Here is a 22,751-nt window from a genome sequence, read left to right as displayed (position 1 = left end):
CTCACTGGGCGCTTCGCTCTGATTCTCTCCCACCGTATGCATGCGTCTCCTGTCAGACGGAAGGAGGCATACTTCACCTTTTCCTGTTCCGGCTTATAGCCATCACCGTAATGTGAAGACATCTCCGGTAATTTGAAGACAACACGGTAATGTGGTGACAACAAGAAAACCAATACAACTCTTTTCTACTCTCTGGTCTTTTCTACTCTCTGGTCTTTTCTACTCTCTGGTGGGTGAAATATCCAAATCTGGTGAAATATCCGATTTGGTGAAGAAATATCCGAGAGTAAGGTAGGTAGTAAGGGATCTCGTTGGCTTAAGTTCTTCCCTCGGCCTTTCTTAGTAAGGTGGGGGAGGCACTGAACTTCCTGCCTCATGCTGGGGCTCAGTAGCTGGTGCCCTTCTAACTGGGCGTCCTCATACCATTTTCTAAATGGGTAGAGAACATGCATAACTAATACTATCATGTTATAGGTAACTACTACTATCATGTCAAATGCTATCAAATATTAACATGCTTTAGTTATCTATAAACATGAAAGCAGAAAACATAGATAAGAGAAGAGGTATTCTTACTTGGAAGACGGCAAGACTGATGCTGATGTGTGTGATGCTGGAGAATGGGAACTGCTCTGATACCAACTGTAACGACCACCCTTCTTACTACTACTACTCTCTAAGGATGACCGTTACTTAACTACTAACTCTACGTAACCGGTATGATTAAAATCACTGGAAGAAAATCCGGCAGAGTCTCCCCTGTACCGGTGACCATAATCATTAATACATAACATAATATACACAGTCACAGGCGGCTGGAACACATATCAAACACACAAAAGGAATAACATCACCACGCAGTTTAATGAAATCAAATCATGCAAGTAATAAATAGCGAAAATAAAATAAAAACATACAGTTAACTAATAGCGGAAGACTAAATGACTCATCTAATACATTCTTAATAAATGACAATCTTAATAAATTCTTAAACTAAGTCCCAAGGCTTCCATAGTCCTGGCATCACACATCCCTCGAACACCTCCTTGTCGCCTTCCTTTCTGTATCTTTTCCTTTCCTGTATCTGCAGTAAGAGGAAGTGTAGTCTATAAGCAAAATTTGCTTAGTAAGCGCTATCTAACTCACAAAAACTCGATATGCATGTATATAAATAAAAACATGCTAAAACTGAATGCTAACATGAAAAGCTACTCATGCTCATAAATAGCAAATAATAGTAAGCTAACTCAAATACTAATAGTAAAGAGACATACTGAAAGGCTAAACATGTAAGACAAGTCTATACTATCATGCTAGCATAAAGAATTTAATTTACTGAATTCTAAACACTTTCTGATTCTTATTAAACTTACTTAAAAACTTATTCTTTTATTTTACTTATTTAAAACTTATTCTTTAATACTTGTAAACTTTTGTAAACACATTGTTTTATTAGTTCAAAAGCTTATACTTATAATACTTCAAAATAATAATCAACTTCTTCTTGGGCCCGGCAACTGTGCTTTTACTTTTGTAACGACCCGACCCATTCGGCGGCCCATTTGGCGGTCCATTTGGCGACCCTATGGTCGTCGACCGTCGACCGTCGGCCGAGCCGTTACTACTAGGTTATCTAAACCTAGGGACGACTATGGGAGCCCAGCCCAAGGACAGAGAGTCCAGTACAGTGCCACTGATAAAAGTAAAATACTTGTTATCTCTTAATACTTCTATATAATGCCTCGGCATTTTCTTTAGCACCTTGTGTGCCAAAATCCCTAAAGTCTTGACTTTGGGATCTACTTAAGGCCTTGGCCTTTTCTTTCTTTTCTTTATCTTTCTTATACTTTTCTTTATCTTTCTTATTCTTTTCTTTATCTTTCTTATACTTTTCTTAAACTCAAAATACTGATAGGGTATTTTCCATATGCATCTATGAGTGAAACTAACTAGATAACACACAATCATGCATATTAAAGTAGCAAAGAAACCTAAATCTATATTTTGCCACAAACTAATCACCTCAAGCTGGTATACAAAAAAAAAGAAATCTAGTACCTTAATGCTTTAAAAGAAAGGTTGCTCATGTTATTCTAATAGCCAATGAGAAATACTGCTCGTGCTCTACTAATAGCATAAATGAAATCTGCATTTGCTAAAGAACTAAACTAAATCTGCACTTAATATTCTGCAAAGGAAACTGCTTATGTCCAGCTAACATCACAATGAAATCTGCACTTTAAATTCTGCAAAGGAAACTGCTTATGTCCAGCTAATAACACAATGAAATCTGCACTAATCCTTAATCAAATCTGCACACTAATGCTTAATAAAACTACACTATAAGCTTACAAAATCTGCTCTATGATTGGAGTTCTGCGTACAAGCTTAAACTAAAACTAAAACTAAAACTGCACTATAAACTTGTTCATGCACCTTGTGGCTGTTCTTGTCGTGGGAATTGCTCTAAAGCTTATTTCACACCTTATGTGAAGCCAACTGTTCATATACCTCTTGAAATTTCGTGCCTATTAAAACTTCAAACATACCTCTTTAATTATAGAACTGTAATCAAATCTCTGCTACCTTTTTCAGCATTTTTAAGCCTGTAGGGAAGTCAAATATACCCAAATCAAATACTTAATGAAACAATCCAAATTCATTCCTTTCCATCTAAAACGTTAGAAGCCTTTGATTCCTTAACAGCATCACCAATTCTCAGATTAATCCCATTTTTTCCTACCAGATAGCTATCTGTGAACCTAAAAGCTAACATGAGGAAACATAATCATCTGTCATTTAATCCTAATCTACTGATGACTACCAGTAAATTTCTAGAAAATCCTAAAAGAAGATATAACAAAGTTCCTCACAGATTAATCCACTGGTAATGTCCGTATCTACCAAAAATAAGAGAAGAAACATGACAAGTATCATCCAAATTCAACCCATCATTCTTTTTCCCCAATCTAACCAAACTGGAATGAGGTACATGGCAGAAAACATGAATTCCTAATCTTCACAGAAAATTCAAAAAACAAGAAGGAATACGAATCCGGAACTATCCTACTGCAGGTGAGTAGCAACTTACATCGGATTCTTGGTCTTACAGCCGAAAGAGAGCCTTCTAGGGCTAGGAGAAGTGAGGATCTCGGCGGCTTCTTGGTGTTCCCGAGCTCCCCTTGTCGAGGTGGTTCACACACGGGTGGAGACCGGCCGGAAAAACCCTCCGTCGGCGCTGGAGACGCCCTAAAGCTCGCTGCGTTTTTCGCCCGAGAGAAAACGCCGTCGCCGAGAGAAAGGGGAGGAAGAATTTAGGTTTTGTGATTAATCCCTAAGTTCTTCCTTTTAATACCCCAAGGTTTCTGTTAACTAGTACTACTTAAATATATTTCGCTATAGGTTTAGTTAAGAAAAGTTCGGCTGGTCTGTTGGTGGGCTGCGTTCTGCTTAAGGCCTAGCGCATGGGTTCGAAACTTGGCTGCAACCATTTTTCCTTCCTATTTATTTCCTATTCATTAACTACTTCTTAAATAGAATATTTCTCCTTTTTAAATAAGAAACGATCGCTAGCACACTTGGTCAGCCCGGCTTTAACCAAATCCCAGGTCACGGCTTCGATTCCTCAGCCGCGCACTTTTATTTCCAATTTATTTTACTGTTCCTAACTACTACTTAAATATATATCGCTCTATATATAATTAACAAATCATCCGTAGACCAGATGGTTGGGCTGAGTTCGTTAAGAACTGGTTCGGGTCCGAGGTCTTGGGTTCAAAACCCGACTTCAACACTTTCTTTTTAAAACTTCTTTCTCTTGGTAAAAATACCAAACGAACTCCAAAAATACTCTAAAAATACTCTAAAAATTTCTAAAAATCTTTAGAATTTTTCTAAAGCATTTCTAGATTTTAATAAGGTCTTTTAGGACTTCAAATAGTGAAATTTTGGGATGTTACAGGATATATACTAAAAGCCTAGATTTTTGTATGAACATTTATTGAATGAATATTTATTTTGTAATAAGAATCACATTGGTCAAATATCTACATTTAGTTAAATGCAGTTGTCCATTTAATTTATATTGTAGATAACATGGCGTGTGGTGTCATACAGAAGATTATATTATCAGTTCCTTATAAATTATAAATAGTAGCTCACAACCAAGATGGATTGAGACAAACTATTGGAATGGTTGTAGTGTAATTTGGTACTAGTTTATCTTGACTATAAAATTATACTAGTACACTATATGTGTATTGAGTAGGACCATTTGAGGTTGTTCCTTTTATACTGATTGCATAAAAGAACATAACCTCTGTTATTATGGATGTGTGTACTCTTAATCTCGATATAATAACAAGCACATATACTTAGTATTTATTTTTTTTTAATTTATCAATGGGTGATATTTATTCGTTAAATCAATAGGCCCGATAAGTTAGGAAATAATATTATTTATATGGTGTGTTGTTGATTATAAATGGAAACTGTGTCCTAGTTATCTAGGTTGATGATATCCCTTTGAGGAGCTCATAAAGATTGTCATGTAAACCCTGCAGGTGGACTTAGTTCTGACATGACAATGAAGTTGAGTGGTACTACTCTTGGAGCTAGATATTAATTAAGTGAGTTATCAGTAACTCATTTAATTAATAGACATTTGATATCTTAAACACAGGGAGACTAATGCACTTATGATAAGAAGGAGCTCATAATGTAATATGGGATTAGTGCGGTAGTTCAATAATGACTCTTTAGTGGTATGAGTTATTATTGATGAACTTGAGTTGGGTGTTCGGGTCGAACACAGGAAGCTCAAGTCCATCAGGAGGCCAAAATCAATTCCTCCTCTAGGTCCCTATTATAGCCTCTTAATTAAAAGCCTTTTTATCCACCCAAAGCCTAGCTTCTTACCCAAGCTAGGGGTCGACCACATCCTTGCTTGGTGCTCAAGCAAGGGGCCGGCCAAGCCCATCTTGGTGTCCAAGATGTGGTCGGCCAAGCCTTGCTTGGTGCCCAAGCAAGGGGTCGACCATAGCATGATAGAAAAGGAGATTTTATTTAAAATAAAATTTTGATAAAATCTTTCCTTTTTTATAGTCATCCACATGATTTTAAAAGAGAGTTTTAAATTTTAAAATCTTTCCTTTTCTAGCTATCTACAAAGGTTAAAAAGAGAGATTTTAATTTTGTTAAAATCTTTCCTTATTTATAGTGTTTAAAAGAGAAATTTTAATTTTGATAAAACTTTCCTTTTTGTAACCATGTTTTAAGAGAAAAGTTTTAATTTTAATCTTTTCTTTTTGTAGTCATCTACAATGTTTAAAAGAGAGAGATTAATTTTAAAACTTTTGTAACCATCACAATAGGAAATTTAAAAGAGAGAGATTTTAATTGTTATTAAAATTTTCTTTTTTGTCATGACCAAGGATTATAAAAGAGAGGTAGATGGTGCCTTATGGGGAACACACAACCTAAGTCTCCTCTTCTATTCCTTGGTGGTCGGCCCTTCTTCTCCTTTTCTCCCTTGAGGCTGGTGGCACCTCTCTTCTTCCTTGGTGGCCGGTTGTTTGGTTGAGAAGAAGAAGAAGAAGAAGGCCTCTTCACCTTGTTTTCTTCCTTAGGGTCGGCGACACATCTAGAGGTATCTTCTTGTGGTCGGTTGCTTGAAGAGGAAGAAGAAGAGTAGGAAGTTTCTGTTGGTGCGGTTAGCACTAACAATCTAACTCAGGTTTTGATAAATGATAAATTAGGTTAAGTTAGGTTTGTCGTTGTCTAACACTCTGATCGAGTGTGCAGGCGAAGTCCAGACAGGTCGACGGGTTGACAGGATATCTGGCATGAAGCCCAGCTAGGTCGATGGGTCGACCGGATAGATGGCACAAAGTTCAAATGGGTCGAAGGGTTGACCGGACATTTGGCACGAAGTCCAGCTAGGTCGACGGGCTGACCGGATAGCTGGCACGAAGTCTAGACGGGTCGAAGGGCTGACCAGACGTCTGGCAGGTAAGTAAAGGTAAGTCACTAGAGGGGAGTGACTGTGAGGACGCGCTCCCGGAAAGGGAACCTAGGCGTTGATCCAACTTAGATCCATTTCAGAAATCTAAGTTGAGATCGTGACTAGATTCCGGTCTCGGAAAGACAGAATCTAAGTCATACTCTTTATGTTAAAATTATAAACTATGCTAATACTTTGTTTTGCAGGATATATATTATATATTTGCCTCAGATTAACCTTGTCTTGCAGGAGAAGGAGTCTTCTGGAGAAAGGTGGTCCGAGCGCCCGGAGGGGATCTGGGCGCCCGGAGGCAAAGTTTATCCTCCTCGCGTCGTCGCCACGTGGAGCCTCCTGGTTGGGTCGGCTACGTCATGGTCGAGGCGCCCCGAGCCTCCTATATAAGGAGGGTCAAAGGCGGACTCCCAAAAATAACTCAGAATTGACAATCTGCTTCCTCGTGCTGCTGCGACGCTGTGATCTCCGATAAGCTTTCCTTTTCTGTTCTAATTCTTTTTATTGTCGGTAATTTTCTTTATTAGCAATTTTGTACTGAATTTTGTAATCTATATTCGAATTGCTAGTGGATTGCCCAACGAAAGTACTCAACGAGTACGGGCCTTGGCGTAGGAGTACACACAGGCTCCGAACCAAGTAAAAAGGTTCTGTGTTAGCGTTGCATTTACTTTTCTGCTGTGCTCACTCTTTTCGACGAAAGATTTCGATATTCACCCCCCTCTATCGACTCTTCACGATCCAACAAGTGGTATCAGAACAGGTACCGCTCTGATTTGGTGCAACCACCAATCAGACAAAGGGGTGATCTGTTTTAAATTTTTTTTTCTTCTTTCGGCTTTCAGTTTTTCATATAATTCCAAACTGGTATTATTACCTTTTTGAAAATTTCTTTCCGTTGTAATTAAATTTAAATTGGTGCAACACCAATTTATTTATTTTTTTATTTCTTCCCACACTACTAATCCAAGACCAAGTCTTGGAACCTCTCTTGTTTATTTTCCTGTGTGCAGATTAAAATGTCGCAACTTGAGGGCTTCAGCACAGTGCAACCTCCCATGTTCAATGGGGATGATTTCTCGTACTGGAAGAAGCGGATGGAGGTGTATCTCAAGATGGATTTCGACCAGTGGCTCAACGTCACAAAAGCCTATAAACCACCAGTTGACAACTCCAGAAATCTGCTTGATCCAGAACAATGGACGTCAAACATAAAGAAGAAAGCGTCAATGGAGAACAAGGCGATCATCACATTACAATGCGGATTGACAAGGGAAGAGCTGAACCGGGTCAGACCGCATCAGAACGCGAAAGGGCTATGGGATAAATTGATAGAGCTGCACGAAAGAACTAGCGACGCTAAGGTAACAAAAAGAGATTTGTTGTTAAATAAAATATTTAATATAAAAAATGCAGGAAGGAGAAACGGCGAGTTAGCTACACACGAGAATCAAGGATATCCTCAACGAGCTCCACGCGATAGGCCACCAGATGAAAAACAGAGATCTAATCAGGTATGCATTAAACACGTTTCCACACAACAACTTGTGGGCATCTATCGTGGATGCCTACAAAATTTCTAAAAATTTATCTAAACTTAAATTAGATGAATTATTTTGTGAATTAGAGTTACATGAGCAGACTAACGCTGGAGCCGAGAAAGGTATTGCTTTATTTGCAGGTTCCTCCAAAGAAAAGAACTTGAAGAAGACTCTGACCAGAACTCTGAAGATGAAGAGCACCTGGTGAATCTGGTAAGGAAAATGTTCACTAGGAGGAAGAGAAGCTTCAGCAATAAGGACCTTCAGAAGATCAATTCTCCAACAGAATCTAAGTACGTGACATGCTTCAGATGCAACAAGAAGGGACACTACAAGAACGAGTGTCCGAGATTGAAGATCGATAAAACAAAGCCGACCAAAAAGAAGGCCCTCAAAGCGACGTGGGATGACTCCTCCTCGGACGAATCGGAGGCTGAAGATCAGAAGCACCAGAGCCACTCGCGCTGATGGCCCATGAAGCAGAATCGGAAGACGGGTCTGAACCCGAATCGAGCCACGAGTCCGTACGCGTTTCTGAAGGTTTCGAAGAGGTATACCTAACTTTAAATCGAAAGTTTTTCAAAATTATTTTTTGCTTAAATAGTAAATTAGTTAAATTAGAAAGTCAAAACAAGTTACTCCTTGAGGAGAATCAAAACCTCAAGGAACAAATTGTAAATAATAATCCAACTCAAAATCTAACACTTGAGGAGGAGAATCTATCACTAAAATCAAAAATTAATAATTTAAAAGAAATGTTAGAAAAATTTACAACAAGATCAAAAAACTTATATCTAATTTTAAATAATCAAAAAGCATGTTATAACAAAACCGGACTTGGATATAAGTCAAACTCAAATAAAACTTTTAAATCATTAATAACCCAACACAAACCAATGAGTTAAACCTGGGTTTCGAAAGCGTGTTTGATCACGCAAGTAGGACTTAATCAATACTATATGTCACGCCCCCAAAGGAGTCCCTACCAGACAAAAATCCGACAGCATCTCCCCTGTACCGGTGACAATCTGAAGCATCAATACAAGCAAAATACATCAGCCACATGCGGCTGGAATATTTATATACTCAACCACGCAGTTATAATAATATCCCACTCGGCTGGAATGAAACAATCACAACCACGCAGTTATATATAAAACATTACATTTGTCTTAAAACACAATGAAAACTCATACAAAACAAATCAACACACTGTTAGCCGGTTAGGCTTTATACAACAACCACAACAAATACAACAACACACCAATACAATGAATCACCAATCTGAATAAAGATATCTAAAACCGAAAGCGATCATGGATGTGACGTGGGACCCGGATAGGATACTCCAGCGACACTCTAACCATCTACGCGTAAAGATATACATTCGGTGGTGAGTATAGGTAACTCAATGGATAATAGAAAGATGGTCGTATACATCATGCATGTAGAGATCAGGTATCTGATCTCGGTGGGGAATCGAACACGATCCTACTATCATAATCGATGCATCCGAACATATCGGACCTCTACTAACTTTGGCGTACATCTTGTATGAAACCACAACGTAATGATGATCGTACGATGGAATCGACACACTGATGGTCAAGAAACTCACCGTATCTGCGCGGACCTACTCGTGACACATGCGATATAAATCATTGCGAATACATGTAAAATAAATGGCATGTATGCATGACAACCATATGTAACAATCGTATATGCAAACAAATCGAACGTACCACAAACACACGAACTAGTATCTACTGGCGTGTCTGCAAATATATCTCGACGATGCCGCAGTCTGAAATGTGAATGGATGCTCCATGGTCACCCCCACCTCTCTGAGACACACGACCCCTATGGTAGAGGCTGGTTCGTGACAAACCGTACTAGCCTCCGATACGTGCATCGCTATAGGCGGACCAGCTAAGTAGTTATATAACTACATAGCTAAGGGTCCGACCACTCATAACTCAACCCTCATCTGTGCCCTCGAGACCCACTACTCCAGGTGGTGGGGTGATAGAATTTGGTGAATGGTAGCGGCGGGACTAGCTCCACTCTAACTACCACTCTCCGATAGTGGTCGAAAGGCGGTATAACATGTCGACGACTTAACCACAGGAAGGCGATAATCGTGGATCTGATGAATGATGAGCATGATATATATATCGTATATAATCGTGATCACGAAACGTCATCGTGATGCGACCTCCAACCACGTGGTACCTTGTGATATGAGTATAATCGTCATGATACCTCCATATATACCACGACCACGTGCGCACTCGGCGTGTATAATCAATCAGATCTCCATAACCCCACAGACACGTATACGTAACTTAAGTACAATCAACCTATATCCTCCAGTAAAAACACATCAGACACATGTATATACAACAAATATACAATCAACACAACTCCTCCAATCATCACACCGGACAAATATGTACACGACATACAAATGGACAATCATCATATAAACACTGCCAATGAACCATACACTACCATACACACTCTACATGTGCACAAATACCACAGAGTATAGATAATCCAAAGTGTAGACTGTATAAGAATTAAATAGATCATCACAAGGGTCAAGCATAAGTATCAAGCAGGAAAGTAACCAACAAACACGATATAAGGTAAAGCAGCCTAAACCATCACATAATAACCGTGCACTAAGCTCAATAAAAATCTACATAAAGCCATGGAAGAAATACCCGCCTTAAAATGTAGATCGTGCCAAGTAATCCCGCGTCGAGACACTCATCCCGAATCCAAGTCCTGCAGTAATCAATATGTTTATATTCTATTTAACTAAATTTATAAGAAATAAATTAGCTAAATAAAATCTCTACCCAATTAGGATAACTCCACTCAAATCTAATCTCTGATAAATCCTCCAATTAATCCTCAATCATACAACCTTATTAGCATGGGTTTATACACGATTCATCTCCAAAAAGTCACCCAAATCAACATATCACAATACTTCCAAATATGATAATCATCCAATCATTTAATCCATTAAATCAACCACTAAACATCATGAATCCAACATGCATAATTCTTCCACATAATCAATCCCTAACCCCCCACATCTGATAATCCAACCACAATCAATCCAATGATCCTAAGAATAATCACATAACCAACTATATCAACCAATCATCATCAACAACTAATTAACCAAAACGCAACAACTTACAACTAGAAGTAAAACCTTAATCCTTCTTTCAACCTTCCATGATCACCCAAAACGAAGCAAACCTAAACATTCTGAATAAATTTCAGATTAGGTTTACACTCTTAAAACTCCCAACTACCCATAGTTTCCAATCTAAAATTCCTAACCTAATGTCAACAGGAAATATAACAATACATACCAATACATCTACATCCCTTACCTTAAGAGGTAGCAATAGATCAATACTCGCAACCTCACAAGAACCCCTGCTGAATACTACCAAGATCCCTACACCACTTCTTCCCCAAAATAAATCCAGAACCCAGCTGTAGAGGAATAAGTTTACTGAAATTCTTAACCAACAAAGCTCTACTCACCTCAAACAGCCCCCAAATCGTCAACTGAAACCTTACTCGGCCGCAAGAATGCAGAGGACAGTGATCTGCCCGGAGGAATTCCATCTAGGATTTGTTCCGATGCCTTCCCCTAGTCCAAAACAGGAGAAACAATGCAATTGAAAACCTATAAACTACAATCCTTGAATCTACAAGATTTCCAAACAAAATGTACCTAGACAATCGCCGCAGTGCCCTAGGTATCGAATCGTCGACGATCGCGCACAAGGATCGCCAGAGAAGGTGATAGCTCCTCCCATCTCGGCAACAGCGAGGCGATCGGAGATCAATGACGCTGTGGCTCAGTGTCCGTCAAGTATCACAGCGTCGGGCAGCGTCCGCTGGCAGCGCGGCATAGGGCAGCGTCGGCGATGGTTTGACGGTAAGGAGGAAGGAGAGGACGACTTGAAAAGGGCTTCACCACGGTGAGGCTTGCTGGAGGAGAAGACCTCCATCGGCGGTGAATTCTTGGGCGGCCGACGATCAGGCGAGGAGAGGTCGCGAGAGGGGAATCGGGAGAAAAAAAATCGCGTGAAGGAGGAGAAAATCGGGGAAAGCAGGGAAAGAATAGGAAATTAGGGCTTAATTAAATACTTAGGTTTAATTTAATTAAACTCAAAGTTTTCTCCTTCATCAACTCCCACTTAAATGGTGTTCCAAACAGGCCCTGCTTAGCACCACCGATTCATCCTCTCAAAACGAGTCATACAAACCCCGTTTAAATCCCGAAAATTTTTTGAAAATTCCTAAAAAAATCTAATAATATTTTTCGTCCAAGAATATTTATTATTTCATTTTACGATATCTTACACTATATACCTAAAGAAAAAATATATTATATAAATTCGAATAAACTAAATCAAAAACCAAAATATAAACCTAAACCAAAAAATTCAAAATCTAAATATTTTAAAACTCACCAAAACTTAGACTATCACCAAGTAAATTATAACTATAAAAGATATAAACATAAACCCAAAACGAAAAATTAAATTAGAGGTCAATAATTCAGGGGGAGGCTCCAGAATAGCTGGCACCTCCAAAACTAACATACCCGGAAGGGTAACTCAAACTAATCTACCCGGCAGAGTACTTAGGACCAATTAGGAAGGGGACTCAAGTTTAACTTGAAAAATGGTACTGATGAAGTTTTTGTAACGACCCAATTTTCCCTATTTCGAGTTCCAAATGTCCATAAAAATATTTGGAAATGCTTTTAAAATATTCTAGAGATTTTTAGGAATTTTTAGAGTATTTTTACGTAATTTTTGGAGATCGTTTGATATTTTTACAAAACGAAAGAAAGTTGGCAAAAAATTTGTCAAAACCGAAGCTCGAACCCACAACCTCGGGTCGGACTGACCCAACCAGACACGGCCCAACCAGCTGAGCTACACGATCTTTGTTAACTAAGTAGGGAATAAAGTATATATAAGCCATAGTTGGAATTGAATTAAACCAAGGGTTATAAAGGGTTAATTTCTTTCCCCGGACCCTAATTCCCTTCTTCCTCTTCGTGCGTCGGCGTCGCTGGTCTCGGGCGGAAACGCAGCACTTTGGAGCTTCCTTCCGGCGAACCTTGCGGATCCGAGTTCCTCCCGTCGAAGAGAGCTCGCGAGCACAAGAGGAGATCGAGATTTTGAGCTCCACCCGGAACCCTAGCCGCCCCTTCTTCCTCTTCTCGGTTGTAAGTCCAAGAAATCGTCGGTAAGTACTACTCACCTGCGGTAGGAGTTGCTCCGAGCTTCGATTTTCTTCCTTGCTCCGAATTTAGGGTTTCCGTTTCTTTTTGTTGCCGATTTTGCTGTGCCAAGTGGATTTATAAGCTAGGGCTTTTATTCTATGCTCTGTTTATCTAGCCGAATTGCTAAGGTTGGTTTGAGTTGTACAGGGTGCTTGCTAAGACCTGTTGATTTGGTATGAATTGTAGGTTGTTTATTCTGTTCGGATTTTCTTCCTATGGTTTCCGGATCATGCTTTACAGAATAGGGTAGCTAGGGAATCAACTTTCTTGTTTCTGTTTTGGATTAAGCTGTGTAGAAAAGAGAAGTTGCCTGCTTAAGTTCGGTTATAGCATGCTTAAGGGATTAATTGGCTAGCTGGTTGTGTTCTGTTATAGCATGCATGTCCTGAATTTAGTCCTGTACATGTGCAGATTGATATTTCGTTTATATCATTGAAACAAGCGTTATAAGGGTTTTAATTTCAGCAGGTATTAGGGTTTTAATTTCAGCAAGTATTAGTCTTGTTTGTGTTTAATTTGCAGGTTATGAATAAGCATGTTCTTAGCAAATGCAGAATTTAGTTTGAGTACCTTTCATTACCGTTTAGTATTTTCTGATGAAGCATGATTAAAGAGATTAGTTAGCTTCTATGTAGTCCTGTTATAGCATGATTAAGGGAATTAGCTGGTTGCTATGTATTTCTGTTGTAACAGGTGTAGAGTTTATAGAAATATGTTCGGAACCATAGAAGCTTGGGACCTTGTTAGAGGATTTAAATGGATTCTTGTTAAGAATTTGTTAAGAGTTTATTAGGAGTCTTTCTTTTAATTGCTAGAGAAATTAGAGATTTCACATGCTATTTATATTGCTAGGTTTGAGTTAGTTGCCTTTTCTTTAAGCATGTGCAAAATTTCACAGCTTTGCTTTAGGTAGGAAAGTTCTTAAATAAGCATGAGTAGCTCCTTATTCAAGAACATCCCTTTTATTTAGTTAGAATAGGGGTAGCATTGTCCTTTGCTACTCAAAAGAAGGCAAGAACAACCCTTTAATTAGTTAGAAGGTTTAAATGAGCTTTCTTTTGCTCTATTTTATAGCATGATTAGCAAGTTTGAATTAGTTTTCTTTTGCTTTATTTTATAGCATGATTAGCAAGTTTGAATGAGCTTTCTTTTGCTCTATTTTATAGCATGATTAGCAAGTTTGAATTAGTTTTCTTTTGCTCTATTTTATAGCATGATTAGTAAGATTAGATTAGCTTTCTTTGCTCTTATCACAGCATGCTTTAAAAGTTCAAACTAGCTCTCTTTTGCGCTATTCTAGAGCATGATTAGTAAGTTCAGATGTGCTTTCTTTTCCTTTGTTTTACAGCATGTTTAGAAAGTTCAGATTTACTTTTCTGTTGCTTTGTTTTATAACATGCTTAGAGAGAGTCTAGATTTGTTTCCCTTGTATTGTTTTTATATAGCATGCTTAGTTAATTGTAATCCTACACTTGTTAGATATATCTACAAGATTCTAATAAACTCTAATAAAGGATTATGAGAAGTGTGAGTAAAGAAAAAGACTAAGGTCTAGTTAAAAAGAGATAACAAGTAAACTAAAGTAAGAGGCTAGTACCCGACTTCCAAGGTTGTCGTTAAACAAATCTAGGTGACCAATTCCAAGGTCTTGGCCCTGGTAAGACCAAGGTCTTTACCTCATAGGACTAGAGGCTCGCTACCTCAGTCACTATTAGAGAGCGCGCAAAACAAAGATGGTACTAAGCCTGGGCCCAAAGAAGAAAAGAAGTAAAAAAGAAAGAAGAAGAAAGTAAACGAGAAATTAAAAGATTAATTTCTGGTACAAGGATATAAGAAAATATGATAAGTTTTATGCTTACAATAAATAAGAAGTTAGTTTCTTTAATTCTAAGCTTACAGTGATCATTTCTTATTATCCTATTAGATAGTGAGCATGTTTAGTATTCAGTTTCATTTTCTGTATATCATGAGCACATGCAGATTTGCTTTAGCATTTCAGTTTCAGTATTATTGCATTACTTTTTATGCGCTTCGAGTTTTTGTAAGATAGATTAGTACTTACTAAGCGTTTTCGCTTATAGATCTTTTTTTTTCTTTCCTCCTACTGCAGATAAAGGAAAAGCTAAGATATGAAGGGAGATGACAGGATGGTGGTGGTGATGAAGGTGTGTGATGACTGTGACTATGGAGAGATCCAGAGAGTGCTAGCAAACTTGCAGGACCTAATGATTAGAGTTTATGCTTTAGTTCTTTTCTTTAAATACTGTTATGAAGTTTATGTGATTGTGATTGAGTTTGATTCGTATTGTAGCTTATTTATGTCCTATTCTGGGAGTTGTGTTTAGTTCTGGTTGCTAGTCTAGTCTTTTGGTTATAGTATGAATTTATTACTGCGTGGTTGTGAATAAAATGTGTCCCAGCCGCATGTGGCTGCGTATATATCTTGTGTATTATAGATTTGGTCACCGGTACAGGGGAGATTCTGTCGAAATTTTTCGGTAGGAATTCCTCTGAACCGTGATAAATCCAACTGACTCTAATAATAGCGTCAGTGACACTAGATAGAGAGTTGTAGTTAGGTAACATTCGCCCTTAGAGAGTAGAAGTAAGAAGGGTGGGTTGTTACAGTTTTGGATGATAGTACATTAGGGAAGCTTAGTTTATGCATGTCTAGAAAGATATGGCTTCGACCTGGTGCATTTGGCTAAATGGAACTGACCGAAGCTACCCTTTATGAATCATAACCAGTTAGACCAAGGTTTTGTACTAAGTCTAGTGGATAGGAATATTTGAAAAACCTCGAAGGCATGGTTACTCTAATGATGTCCAAGTGACTCACCATAGCCCAGAAGTTTATCCAGAAAATGTCTATCTGTTGAACCCAAAGCTAAACCCGAATCCAACACAAGTTAAAACCAAACCCTAAAATTGAATCAAATTCATCTCACAAAAATATAGAATTCCCTGATTGAAAAATTAGATCGGGTGAGATGACAAAAGATCAAAATTAAATTTTGAATTAAAATTAAATTAAAGATTAAAATTAAAATTAAAATTAAACCTCGAAATTTAAAAAATTATTTTAATCTTAAAAATTTATTTTAAAATTCACTTTAAAAATTTATTTTAAACTTAAAAATTTATTTAAAACATAAAAATTTATTTTAAAAATTATTTTAACTTAAAAATTATCTTAAAAATTATTTTAACTCAAAAATTATCTTAAAAATTATTTTAACTTAAAAATTATCTTAAAAACTATTTTATCTTAAAAATTATTATAAAAATTACTTTAACTTAAAAATTCTTATAAATTATTTTAAAAACTTTTAAAACTTATTTTAAAAATTCTTATAAAAATAATTTTTAAAACTTTTAAAAATCATTTCAAAAATATTTTTAAAATTATTTTTAAAAAACTTTTAAAAAGCATTTTAAAAACTTTTAAAAATCATTTTTAAAATCATTTTAAAAATCATTTTAAAAATTATTTTAAAAATCATTTTAAAATCATTTTAAAAATTATTTTAAAAACTTTTAAAAATCATCTTAAAAATTCATTTAAAAATTATTTTAAAAATCATTTTAAAAATTATTTAAAAAATCATTTTAAAAACTCTTTTAAAAATTATTTTAAAAAATTTTAAAAATTATTTTAAAAACTTTCAAAAATTATTTTAAATACTTTTAAAAATCATTTTAAAAATTCTTTTAAAAACTTTTGAAAATCATTTTGAAAATTCTTTTAAAAATAACTTAAAAACTTTTAAAAATCATTTTAAAAATTCTTTTTAAAATCATTTTAAAAATTATTTTAAAAACTTTTAAAACCCATTACATAAATTCTTTTAAAATTTATTTTTAAAAATAATTTTAAAAATTCTTTTAAAAATTATTTTAAAAATTTATAAAAATAATTTGAAAATTCTTTTAAAAATTATTTAAAAACTTTAAAAAATCTTTTAAAAAATAATTTTAAAAATCTTTTAAAAATATAACTAAAAATATTTTTAAAATTTCTTTTAAAAATATTTTTAAAATTTCTTTTAAAAATACATTTTAAAAAAAATTCAAAAATTTCTTTTGAAAATTTATTTTAAAAATTTTTTAAATCATTATTTTGAAAATTTAAAAATACATTTTAAAAATCTTTTAAAAAAATTTATTTAAAAATTCATTTAAAAAATCTTTTTAAAATTTATTTTAAAAAAGATTTTAAAAATAAATCTTAAAAATTATTTTAGAAATTTATTATAAAAATATTTTAAAAATACATTTTAAAAATCTTTTAAAATTTTATTTTAAAAAGATTTTATAAATTTTTTTAAAAACTATTTGAAAGCTCTTTTAAAAATTCTTTTAAAAATTATTAAAAAATTCATTTAAAATTTATTTTAAAAACTATTTTAAAATTTACTTTAAAAACTTTTAAAAATTATTTAAAAATTCTTTTGAAAATTATTTAAAAATATCTTTTAAAATCATTTTAAAAAACTTTTAAAAATTAATTTAAAATGCTTTTAAATTATTTAAAAAACTCTTTTAAAAATCATTTTAAAAACTTTTAAAAATTATATAAAATTCTTTTAAATTATTTTTATAAAAACTTTAAATCATTTTGAAAAATACTTTTAAATATTATTTTTCACTTTAATAAAATTTTATTAACCCAAAAAAAATAAATTATTTTTATAGATAATTTTAACTTTAAAAATCATTATTTAGACTTTAAACTTATTTTTAACCTTAAACATTATTTTAACCTTAAAATTATTTTTAAACTTAATTTAACTTAGCTAAAAATTAAAACTTAATATTGAAATTACAATTAAAATTTAAAAATTTAACTTAATCTTAAAATTAAACTTAAGCTTAAATTAACCACTAATATTAATTTAAATCTAAAATCAAAACTGAATTAAACATATGTCAATTGCCTTTAAACATATTATAAAAATCATATTAAAATCCTTTTAAATACTGTTTAAGAAATCCTGTTGGAAATCCCTTAAAAAAATAAAAAAAAAATCTTTTAAATTCATTTAAAACTTAGACACCTAACTTAAAAACTTCCATTAACTTAAGCTTTAAATTTAATTATGTAATTAATAAGTAGAATCTAATTGTTGAAGTCTAACTTTATTTGAGAACTAAATTTGACTTGAATTAAACCTTACTTAACTGTGTTTGATAACTTTAACTTTATGCTAACTTCAAACTAAATTAATCCTACTTAAAAGGAAGTAAATAAAAAAAATTAATTATAACTAACACTTTCATTGACCAACTCAATCAATTAATATGAAATTTAAATTATTTTACTAAGTATTAAATTATTAAATCAAGTAAAAATTAATCAATAAATTATTAATAATGGTTAACTGTTATTGAATTAATAAAATCTTATCTTATTTATTTAACCTTAAACTGAAGCTTAAGCACCTGAATCTAAAATTAATTATTGATTAATCAAACTCAAATAAATAATTATACCAAGGATACAGAGATAATTATGTAAATAATATAAGTGTTACTAAATCCCTTAGAACACTTAGGTAGAAAAATGTGTTAGGGCTTTAAATTTAACACACCCAAACCTTAGCTTTATATTAAGGGGGAGTAATAAAATAAGGAGGATTAATAAATTAAGGGAGAGTAATAAATTAAAGGAGTATCAAATTCAGGGGGGAGGTTTATTTTTTTTAATTATCTACTTAAGTGTTATTTTTTTCAATTTTCTCTTTAAAATTTCTTTAGAAAATTCTACCTCAATTTACTTTAAAAAAAATTACTTTGAAAATCTTATATTAAATATTCTTAGCAAATATGTTCAAAAACTTTATTTTAATAATGTCAGGTTCAGGGGGAGCAATAATTATTTTCAAATCTATTTTTTATTAAAAATATTTTTGAAATTAGGTTTTGGAAAATATTCTTCTAAAAATGTTTTAGAAATATGTTTATGAAACCTAACCTTTGTAAAACTATGTTTTATGTTATTTTTTTTAAACTTAGTTTTAAAATTTTGGTTTTGAAAACTGATGTTTGAAAAGTGTTTCAAAGTTGAAACCTATTTTGAAAATTTAAAACTTGATCTTGAAATTTGGAACTTATACATTTATGTTTTGAAAGTTTGAAATTTTAAAACTTGGTTAACTTTAAACTTATACTTGAAAAATTAGCTTTTATATTGTAAAAATTATCTTTTGAAAATTAATCAATACTAAGTTATGTTGCTAAATTAGCTATCTTTCAAAACTTAGTCATTTTACAAAAGTTTAGAAATAAAAGTTAAATTGACTATGTTTTAAAATTTAAACTCCCCCAAGTCAACTTGACCTTATTTCGTGCAATGTTTACATTGGTTGTATTCTTTTATGTGCATTTCTTTCTATGTTCATGTTTGATGAATGGCAAAGGGGGAGGGATAGGTGGTTAAGTTAGTGCAACAAAATATCAAATTTAAAATCTAACTTAAAAAAACCCTATAAATGTTTGTTTTTTACTTGCATATTTTTTCACTAACTTAACCAGGTTGTCATTCCATCAAAAAGAGGGAGATTGTTGGTGCGGTTAGCACTAACGGTCTAACTCAGGTTTTGATGAATGATAAATTAGGTTTGTCGTTGTCTAACACTCTGATCGAGTGTGCAGGCGAAGTCCAAACAGGTCGACGGGCTGACTGGATGTTTGGCACGAAGCCCAACTAGGTCGACGGGCCGACCGAATAGCTGGCACGAAGTCCAAATGGGTCGAAGGGCTGACCGAACATTTGACACGAAGTCCAGCTAGGTCGACGGGCTGATCAGATAGCTGGCACGAAGCCCAAACGGGTCGAAGGGCTGACCGGACGTCTAGCAGGTAAGTAAAAGTAAGTCACTAAAGGGGAGTGACTGTGAGGACGCGTTACCGGGAAGGGAACTTAGGCGTCGATCCAACTTAGATCCATTTCAGAAATCTAAGTTGAGATCGTGACTAGATTTCGGTCTCAGAAAGACGGAATCTAAGTTATACTCTTTATGTTAAAATTATAAACTGTGCTAATACTTTGTTTTACATGATATACATTATATATTTTCCTCGGACTAACCTTGTCTTGCAGGAGAAGGAGTCTTCTGAAGAAAGGTGGCCCGGGCGCCCGGAGGCAAAGTTTATCCTCCTCGCGTCGTCGCCACGTAGAGCCTCCTGGTTGGGTTGGCTACGTCATGGTCGAGGCGCCCTGAAGGTTTCAGGTGCCTCGAGCCTCCTATATAAGGAGGGTCAAAGGCGGAGCTCCCAAAAACAACTCAGAATTGACAATCTGCTTCCTCGTGCTGCTGCGACGCTGTGATCTCCGATAAGCTTTCCTTTTCTGTTCTAATTCTTTTTGTTGTCGGTAATTTTCTTTATTAGAAATCTTGTACTGAATTTTGTAATCTATATTCAAATTGCTAATGGATTGCCCAACGAAAGTACTCAACGAGTACGGGCCTTGGAGTAGGAGTCGACACGGGCTCCAAACTAAGTAAAAAGATTCTGTGTTAGCGTTGCATTTACTTTTCCGCTATGCTCACTCTTTTCAACGAAAGATTTCGATATTCACCCCCCTCTATCGACTCTTCACGATCCAACAGTTTCCTATTTTGGTTTCCCTTGGTGGCCAAATTTCTTGGAGGAGAAGAAGTTGTTTGGGTGGATTTCATCTTGGTAGATCGTCGCCCACACGACGTCCAAGAGAAAGAGAGGAATACAATAGAAGATCAAGAGGTTTTTTAGCTATAAAGAAAGGTATAACTAATTAATTGTTTTCGCTTCAAATTAATTAGTTTATGTTCTTTGTATGGATCCTGAAATACCAACACAAGAGGCTAGCGATTTCGTGTTTCGATTTTGTGTTTTGATTTAGTGTTTTGATCTTGTTCTTTTATTGAAGTCTCTGTAGTTAAACCTAGGGTTACTGTAAGAAGTTTGAATATCCAATTTCTTTGAAAGGCTTTGTCTAGGAAGTGGTGGATGATCCCATACCCAAGTAGGTCGAGTGCCTCGCCATGTTTAACCTGGAAGTCAATCCTTGAAATAGATATTTAATCAACTTCTGTAACATGGAATGAATTTGGATTAATAATGTTAAGTATCGTTTGCAATCCAAGTTTTAACTACTGAAGAACACATGAGTTGAACCTGAAGTAAAAATATTATGTTCCGTTTCCAATTCGAGTTTAACTCATGAGGAACACATAGGTTGTTAGGAAAGTTCTGTGCTTATACAAATTTTTATACAGGGGAAGCAGAATGGAATTCTGAGTAGCGACCAACACAATCAACTCAGAATTTTTGCAATAATTTATAACCTTAATGGAACAAGAATTTGAAATGAGCCTAGTAGATAAACTAACATATTCCTTAGGATTATAAATTAAACAAACAAATGAAGGAAATTATGTTTACCAACAAAAATATATAAAAGAATTACTTAAAAAAATTTGAAATGAAAAATACCAAAGAAATAAAACTACCAATGGCGACTAACACAACCTTAGATAGTGATCCCAATGGAAAACCAATAGATCTAAAATATTATAGGAGTGACATAGCCAGCCTTTTATATTTAACTACAAGTCAACCTAATATTTTATTTGTAGTTAGTATGTATTCTCAATACTAAAACTATGCTAAGGAATCCCACTTAACTAATGTAAAAAGGATTTTTAGATAATTGAAAGGCATGCAAAATGTAAGCATTTGGTACCCTAGAATACCTAATTTTGAACTAATAGGTTACTCTGACTCAGATTATGCCGGTTGTAAACTAGATCATAAAAGTATAAGTGATGGATGTCAATTACTTGGGTCATCACTTGTCAGCTAGTTTAGTAGAAAATAGTACTATGTTACTTTATCTACTACTAAAGCCGAGTACATAGCAATGAGTGAATGTGTAACATAATTGTTATGGTTGATGCACACATTAAAAGATTTTAACTTAGAATATAAAAATGTAAAAAATCTATATTGATAATATCAATTCAATCAACTTAACCAAAAATCTAGTGGATCATTCAATAACCAAATATATTGAAATCAAACATCACTTCATTAGAGATCATATCGCCAAAGGAGACATTGAACTCAATTATGTTGAGTCCAACTCAAATCTGGCTGACTTCTTCACTAAACCACTATCAGAATCTAAATTCAGTAATCTACAAAGATGTCTGGGAATGTGCACAATAGATTAGGACTCTTGCTATCAAATAAACTTTCAAGTGATTTGCAAATTCCAGGAAAATTCTTTACTTATGTTTTCTAAAAATTTTCTATTTCTTTAGTGTTGCAAAATTATTTTGGCCTTAGTCTAGATCAAACCCATAAAAAATATGATCCTATAGATCTAGGGAATAAGTATCTCACAAACACACTAGGTCTACCTTGATTGTGTATTAAAAATATAGAATGTCATAAGATGCGTAAGCCTTTTGACTAGACTTCAGATGCTTATATCAGTGCATCAACATAAGTCTAGACAAAAAATATAATAATACATTGATTGAGTTAAGTAGTCATTTTTCAGTAAATTTCTAACTGGACATTAATACTTAACTAGACTAACCAAGTGAATACTACTATCTCCTGATAATTAGTTAGTAACTAAAGGTTAGACATTTAAGAATAATTTTTAGATAAATATTATTTTTAAATAAAATCAAGTTCAAGGGGAAGATATTTAAAAATGACTTTCAAAAGAGTTCTATCTCAAAATTTGTTTTCTTATTTTTTGCAAAGTGTTGGTTTAAAAATTCTTTTGAAACTATTCTAAAACTAACTTTGCAAATGGTTAAAAATAATATCTATTTTGAAAAATGCTTTGAAAAATATTTTGAAAGAG

The 22,751-nt window shown here is 34.2% G+C and overlaps 1 long non-coding RNA gene across 1 annotated transcript; it reads right to left on the bottom strand.

The window, feature by feature from the left end:
- Positions 1 to 10,283: 10,283 nt before the first annotated feature.
- Positions 10,284 to 11,696, bottom strand: LOC121973161. The gene is made up of 3 exons (XR_006109403.1): positions 11,318 to 11,696; positions 11,125 to 11,233; positions 10,284 to 10,344 (listed from the first exon to the last, which is right to left on the bottom strand). It is a non-coding gene; the product is annotated as an uncharacterized LOC121973161 (long non-coding RNA).
- Positions 11,697 to 22,751: the final 11,055 nt, after the last annotated feature.

The sequence above is a fragment of the Zingiber officinale genome, chromosome 4A, assembly GCF_018446385.1.
Source record: "Zingiber officinale cultivar Zhangliang chromosome 4A, Zo_v1.1, whole genome shotgun sequence".
NCBI classification, from domain to species: domain Eukaryota; kingdom Viridiplantae; phylum Streptophyta; class Magnoliopsida; order Zingiberales; family Zingiberaceae; genus Zingiber; species Zingiber officinale.
Note: the sequence above shows the minus strand (reverse complement) of the source record. Positions and strands in the feature narration are given on the sequence as shown.